We start from the raw sequence: 8,532 nt of genomic DNA, 5'->3' as shown, positions 1-8,532 counted from the left end.
TGCACGCTAATTTCGCGAGCAGGCTGTTCCATTGATCGGATCAACTGGAACCTTCGTCATCTAAAGCGAACGAGTGGCATATATATATATATGTGTGTGTGTGTGTGTGTGTGTGTGCGTGTGTGTGTGTGTATAAATCACAAGTATGTGTGTATATATTGACTAACGTATACATTTCCACAATTCTCAACCGATTTCCCCCACATTTTACACAAACATTACTTATATCTGAAGGATGGCCATGCACTACAACATCTTGCTCAGAGTTCCCACGTAAATGGACAAACCAGGAAAAACGGTGATATACACGGGTTTTTCTCTAATTCGTTGTATTCACACCCCTTTCTAATCTATTTATTTATATGTTGTAATTGTGTATTATTACTTGGTTAGAGAATATTATAAAAATGAAAGGATTTTCTCTATTCATTTATCTCGACTGTCCACATGCGACAGAGATTACATTGACTAGGAACATTGTACGTGATGAATATCCGATACCAAACAATCTTAATCTCCATTATTTACATTATTTACATTTGACGGATAATTGTCCTCATCTTGTTTGGTGTTAATACAACGTTTTGGCTGTTATACCCTCCAGCCTTCATCAGGTGTCTTGGGGAAATTTCGAACCTGGTTTCTCATTTCTAAGGTATTTTTCGATATTGTTGTTGCTGTTGTTGTTATTATTATTATTATTATTATTATTATTATTATTATTATTATTATTATTATTATTATTATTATTATTCAGGTCACTGCCTGGAATCGAACTCGGAATCTTGGGGTTAGGAGGGAATTTTAGTACTTATAAATCTAATATTTTCCTATCTTTCCTTAATACCGGTTCCCATATGCTATTCATATCTGCACTCGGTCTGAATCTTCGAGAAACTTTGCATAGTTTGTTTCTAGGCTCATTGCAGTTTAATAAAAATCTATAATTGGATCGCTACGGCCCCTAGAAAGGGTCGAGATATAACCCATCCATTTTCCTTAAACGGCCAAGGGAAAATAACCCATTTAGTTTTCTTTATTTTTTCTCTTTAATTCACTGGTCAGTGAATTAAAGAGAAGCAATATCATTACAGTGACCTGTTATCAGTGGTTGCGTTGTATGAATACGTGTGCGTTCTACATTACGTGGACTTTCTCTAAAGAAGTTGTCAGACAAGATCAATGATTTTATTATCAATCTAAACCCTGTACTAAGTCAATATATAAATTTAATGACATTTCATAGACGTAACTAAGATCTTTCATTTAAACTAAATTTGAGTAACTTCTGACCATATGGTTATGCAGATATCAATCTCACAACTTATTTGCAAATTTTACCATTAACGTACTGTTCCCATGGTAACCATGCAAAAAGTTTCCAAAATATTACATTTTATTTGGTGTAAATCAATTTGAGTATGCTTATTTTTTAGTATTTGAACTGTTAGAGTAATTTTTCCACTTTGCCCAGAACAACCTTTAAACAAGTAAATAGTATTTTCCTCAGCAATAGATCCACTTATTTCCGTTAGTGACTGATTTACGAATATACCATAAATGACGATAACTTTCATGTCACCTCACCCAATTCACATGTGCTGCATGAAGCGCTGTTCTGCTTTTAGACAAATGCACTGTAAACCCAGTTTACAAGTTAATTTATACTGATAGATGTGTTAATATTTTTTAACGATGTACTCTATGTAGCAGCCAACCACACAAGCAGACAGAAATTGCCATTTATCTATCAATAACATTGCAATCTGCACTGTTCTGTTTACATGTGCGAACACCTTAATTCATATTGAAAGCTGTGTTGATGTCTTCTTAAGATGTACCCTTTACTATTCTTTAACGGCCAAGGAGAAATAGCCTATTTAAAATCCTTTCTTTTTCTATTCCGCCCATGGTCATCTGCACTGTTCTCATAAAGGCCACACGCTATTAACATGTAGGCACACTTTCTTGATTTATATTGATAGTTGTGTTGATGTTTTATAAAGATGTACTCAACAACAAAGACAAGTTTCAGTATGCGTAATGGTGCACCTTCTCTTCAATAGCTTCGAAATACAAAATCGCGATGCCATTGCAAAAAATATCGAATCTGAGTTCTCGACTTGTGCGCACACGAAAACAGCGCTGAAGGCGTACACAGATATGTTATTCAATAAATGTTTCCCACTATCTATGTAAACCGTTATACTCAAGAATACAGTTTACCTCCTTTCACATCACATATTGTGCTCTTATTTAAAATAACACTTAAATCGATATTTCAAACAATGTATGTTATACATGTGGTTACTCACAAGTAACGCAATTTATCTTTTTTTTTTTCACTTAGGAGACAGTAACAGAAAGAGAAACTCTTCTGGCTGCAGCTAGAACAGTCAGTAGAAAGACAAGGCAAACTGAGACGGCAGTGGAGAGAAAAGCTCGCCTAACTGCACAAAGAGTAGTCCAGAAGAGGGCAAGGCAAATATAGAGGAAAGCATAGGCAGAATTGCACCAGGCTGAAAATCGAACAGCCTATAGAAGGGCAAGGCAGTTAGAAACAGCAGTGGGTACAGAAGCTCGCCGTATTGCACATAAACTATACCAAGAAAGAGCAAGGAAAACAGAGACGGCAGTGGAGAGGCAAGCTTGCTTAACTGCACAGACAGTATATTAAAAAAGAGCAAGGCAAGCAGAGACGGCAAGATAGAGAGAAGCTCGCCTAGCAGCAGACAGAGTCGCACCGACTCACGAGACAGATCGAACACTTATCCGAAAGATTTTTTCTGCATTTTCTGAGCAGTTTCTGGTTCAAAGCTGCCTTCAGCTATGATTTCATTAAAGATTATTGTAGCAACTGGAACCTATCCATTGGCAGAATAGAAATAGTCTGCGAATATTGCAGGGCTCTTAAGTTGGCAGGTGAGGCTCCAACTATGTGCTGCTCGAGAGGAAATGTGAAACTGAATGCGCTACAAGCTCCGCCAGAAATATTGATGGAGCTGCTTACAGAGAGCACCCTGAAGGCCAAGCACTTTCGTGGTTCTACCTGGAATTAGAATGAGTCATTTATAATGATATCGTTTGGAGCAGACAGAGATCTAACGGATAGATGTTTTTCACCAGATATAAGATCCAAGAGCAGTGCTTCCACGTTTCGGTCAGCCTACAGTCACAACCAAGGGAAGAGCCGAAATATGTCCAGGTATTGTTCATGGGCGGTGGCAATGAGAATCTTGTGTAAGACGTTTCGATATTCTCTATAAATTCACAAAAAACGTCTTAAGGGCTACATACTTTGTATTGTTGTTATTGGATTAGCAAAACAATTATAAGAAAGGGACCAATAGATAAGCCCCGCTTTTCCTGGGATCACTGAATGCGTCAGCTTGTGTGTGTGTATGTATATATACAAACATATATATATATATATATATATATATATATATATATATATATATATATATATATATAACTCTGTGCATTTGAACCATATGTATATATGCAGGGTGCGTTGGGTAAATTGTCGCCATATTATATTTTTTTATTTCGTGCATACCCATTGTTTGTTTATGATTTTGTCGACCACACAGTATTGTAAGGTCAGTTGGGCTCCGTTTATGAGAAAAACAGCACCATGACGCAATTCACTCTGCTTGATATTTGGAAACAACATGCACCGGAACCTCCAATACGAACATTTCAGTGTGGTTGGGTGTCAATCTGAGGACTGCAGAGGATTCGGAAAGAGTTGAGTAATTACAGAGGTACGGCAACTTGGAAAACTCACTCTGATCATTCTGATAAGAAACAAACTCCCGAATCTGTTGGTAAGATCCAAGCCATGTTTGACAACAATCCCTCCAAGACAATCTGGTCATTCGCCAAGGATATGGAAGTGTTAGAGTTTCTTTTCAGGCAGGTAGAGCTTGAAAGCATTCAAAATTCCTCATACAAGATGAGAAAGGGCCAATTTTTATCTCAAGCCATCAAGGACAAGAGGAAAAGCAGCGCTACGAGGCTTTTGAACGAACAAGTATGTGTGTGTGTGTGTGTGTGTGTGTGTGTGTGTGTGTGTGTGTGTGTGTGTGTGTGTGCGTGCGTGTGTGTGCGTGTATACACATACATAAACATATATATATATATGTATATTTACATATACACACATACATATATGTATATATGTATATATATATATATATATATATATATATATATATATATATATATATATATATATATATATATATATATATATATATATATATATATATATATATATATATATATATATATACATATATATATATATATATATATAAATATAAGCAACACGGATTTCAAAGGTGATTGCAGTACGCACGTTTCATGCTACTCCAATTTATTTAAGTAATGCGATAGAGAGAGAGAGAGAGAGAGAGAGAGAGCGAGAGAGAGAGAGCGAGAGAGAGAGAGAGAGAAATAAAGATACATATATACACAAATACATATATGTAAGTACACATCCGATATACACATATATACATACACACACATATATAAGTGCATATATATTTATATATATATATATATATATATATATATATATATATATATATATATATATACATATATATACACACATATAAATATATATGGATACGTACATAGACCCAGACTCACACACGCACTCGCATATATATATATATATATATATATATATATATATATATATATATACACGCATTATATAGACATATATATTCACATACTTATTCATAGATATATGCTTACATACATTTATACATACATGTATCTATATACATATATACGCCTGGATTGTAAAGTTGCATGTCTAAATACATTCTATTTGGATACGGTTCTTTTTTAGTATATGAAATTTTATCCGAGTTGTGGGTGTTACGTTTGCATCAGTTAGATGTGGCTTAGATTGTGGTATGGGAATGTATGTCTAGCTGTATGCAAGCACCTGGGTAATTGTTCGGTAAATCTGTTTACAATGCGCTAGTCCGTTAATAATATTGTGAGTGACTCCCCGAAACATAGCTGGCATTTCTGGGAAAATGTGTTATAGGGTCTCGCATGTCTTATTTGGGACCAGGTCAGGTCGTATTGCGCCTTCTCTTCATTGAGCCTCCAGATAAAATCAGCTAGTGATGTTACATGCTGTTTAAGGATTTTTCGAAAGCTAGCAATGTGGTTGAGATATTGATTTTTGAAAATATCGGCCGATTCACCGATATCGACGTAAGGGGCCTCCACTAGTGTTTACTGTGTACTTATACACCACATTTCTGATCATGCATTGATTGTCCAAGGGACATTTGGATCTGTCTCTGCATGAGCATAATTGGTTGTTTCTTTTTGTTTGCTTGTGTGCCGCGAGCACACGATGGTTGTATTCAATATATTCGTGGTCATGGTAATCCTATTATTATTCTTATTTGTGGGTGTGCTAGCGTTGTTTGAATTGTTACTGGTGTTACCAATTGGTTAATTATTGTAGATATTACAGTTGTTTTTTTCTCAGTTGGTTGCTATAATAATGTGGTTTATTATCACTTTCATGCATTAATTGGTTGGTATTTACATTTTCTCTAGGCTGGTTATATGAGTCACGGTAAATGTTTGCGGGCTTATTTTGAGTGCAGTCTATTTGATGTCTTAGTTTACGATTATTAATCCTGTAAACGTGGTGTTTTATATGTGATGAGTTAGCATAGGACAGTTTTACAATGTTGTACCTAATAAAAGTCTAATACGAAATCCATCTCCTACTATTAATAGTATATATATACATACATATACATATATATATATATATACATATTTATTTATATACATGCATGCAGACGCAAACATACATACCCTTACACACGCAATCAGACTTATTGATACGTACAGACAAATTAGATACACAGATACATACATGCAGAGATATCAACACTCATCTTCACCTAACCTCACACCATCAAATCTAAGTACAGCTACAACCTGTCAGAACACCTCCTTTTCGCATACATGACTCACGTAAACAGCAACACACACGTACACAGATACTATCACACGCACGCGCGCGTGCACACACACACACACACACACACACACTGGCCATTTTCGCACACTTTTGCCTCTAAAAAACACTTTCTCCTCTTCCTTTCACTTCAGTCATGTAACCATAACTGTGCTTGTCTTGGACTAGTTTTTCCTTTACTCCGGACATTCTCTCTTCTTTCTAACAACGAGCCATGAAGACGAAATTTTGAAAAAACAGACACCTAAAGAAAAACTAATTACAATAACGTGGATTTGGGAAAGCAAATCTGTGGTCACCATGGAAGTTAGTTATCAATAAACGCCAGAAGGGACATTGTGTTAGTATTGTGCGTGATGATTTTGATGAAAGACTTGCAAAATCATTTAAGAACTGCTATTGTCTTTAAAGGGTTGTCATCAACTATTCATAACGATTTATTTCATTCAATTGTACCAAATTTAAAAAGGAAATTACCGAATGTATGTAAACCTCTATATTAATGAACGAAATTGTTTGTCTCAAATTTTATCTGTTAGGCGCTATATTGACAGAAATGGACACATTTGTGAAAGATTTCTTCAGATATTCATGAAGACTCTAGTTAACTGACATCAGTGAAAACTGACATTAAACTGACATTAGTGAAGACTAAAGTGCTCAAGTTATTTCACATCTAGTTATAAAGAATTTTGAGGTAGGCTGTTTAAAATACTTGGTTGCTTCAACACACGATCCTGCAGCTGTCATGGCAAGCAAACTCAATAGTGACAAGGCAAAAGCTAGACAGTGTATCAGAGTATATTTAATCAATCGTATCTCAATTCTCCTAATTTTAGCTTCGTCTGCCGATCGTTCTTTCTCTGCACTTATAAGAATAATATATATATATATATATATATATATATATATATATATATATATATATATATATATATATATATATATATATATATATATATATAGATATATATATATATATGTATATATATATATATATATATATATATATATATATATATATATATATATATATATATATATATATATATATATATATATATATATATATATATATATATATATATACAGGCTTAATATCCAACGAAGCTTACAATGGCCTCTAGTATTAAAAAAGATCATAACGTGAAGAAAATAACGGAAGAGGGGGAAGATATTTATTCCCTTGCTACGGAATTTTCATAGGTGAGCTTAATTTTTGTACTCATTCAATTTGCAAAACCATTACAAAATAATGCCTGGTGTGTTAGTAATTTTGCAAATAAGCATGCATGTAAATAACAAAATAATTCATTTGAAGGAGAAATAACTTCCAAAATATATATATACAAACTTTACAGAGATGTACTTGCATAGCAAGTGACCTGATCTGAGATCGTGTGCTGAAACAAAAACAATTGCAGTATGGAAGGTGTTTATAAACCATTTAAAAAACACTCAGAAAAACTGTTAGAGTCACTTCAACATTTAAATTTAAGTTGCCAAAATATTTTAGTCGCTTTGAGACCACGACAAAATTCAGTGCTGCATCTGAGAAAGTAACAGTTACTTTCTCAGATGCAGGCGGAGAATTTTGTCAGTGAAGAGGTCTCGGTTTAATAATACGAATCGTCATTGATACACACATATATGCATACACATCCAAGCACATGCAAACTCACACACATATATGGTATGGTTGTGTTGTGTGTGCATGTATATACGAATTTTAAAATACAATATAAAGAGTAAAGTATATACAAAATTCTAAGTCAATGAATGTTTATATATATATGTACATATCTATCTATCTATCTATCTATCTATCTATCTATCTATCTACCTATCTATCTATCTATCTTTCTCTATATATATACATGTTATCATTATTATTTTTATTGTTATTATTATTATTATTATTATTATTATTATTATTATTATTATTATTATTATTATTATTATTATTATTATTATTATCATTATTATTATTATTGCCTTTGCACAGCTTCTAACGCTGGAGATGTACTACAGTGTCAGTTGCTCACTACCAGTGAACTAAGGTAACACCTCTTTTATTTTTCGAGCACCTTCCGGAGTATTCGCGCGGTTCCAAGCAGTGCTGTTTTCTGCAAGTGCTCCACCCTTATTGCAGCCCCTATTTGTTCCACGTACTTCTCGAAATTTTTGCTCACTGTTCTCAGAGCTCCGACAATTATTGGTTCTACTGCTACCTTTTACATCGACCACAACTACTTTACTTCCCAAGCTAACCTGTCATATCTCTCGACTTTCCTTTCTTCCTTATCGCATACTTTGTTGTCAGCTGGGTATGCTAAATATATATGATCCAGCATAGTTTGCTTTCTTTCCCAATTAAGACTACGTCCGGCTTCCTATACTCTATTTTCATGGTCGCACTGAGTCATAAAATTCCATAAGACCTTTGCATTTCTATTTTCGAAGATGTCTTCAGGTTTGTGGTCGTAACAATTTTTTGC

The sequence above is a fragment of the Octopus bimaculoides genome, chromosome 2 (assembly GCF_046866305.1).
Source record: "Octopus bimaculoides isolate indiv1 chromosome 2, ASM4686630v1, whole genome shotgun sequence".
Classification (NCBI taxonomy): domain Eukaryota; kingdom Metazoa; phylum Mollusca; class Cephalopoda; order Octopoda; family Octopodidae; genus Octopus; species Octopus bimaculoides.
This window is presented reverse-complemented; position numbering follows the sequence as displayed.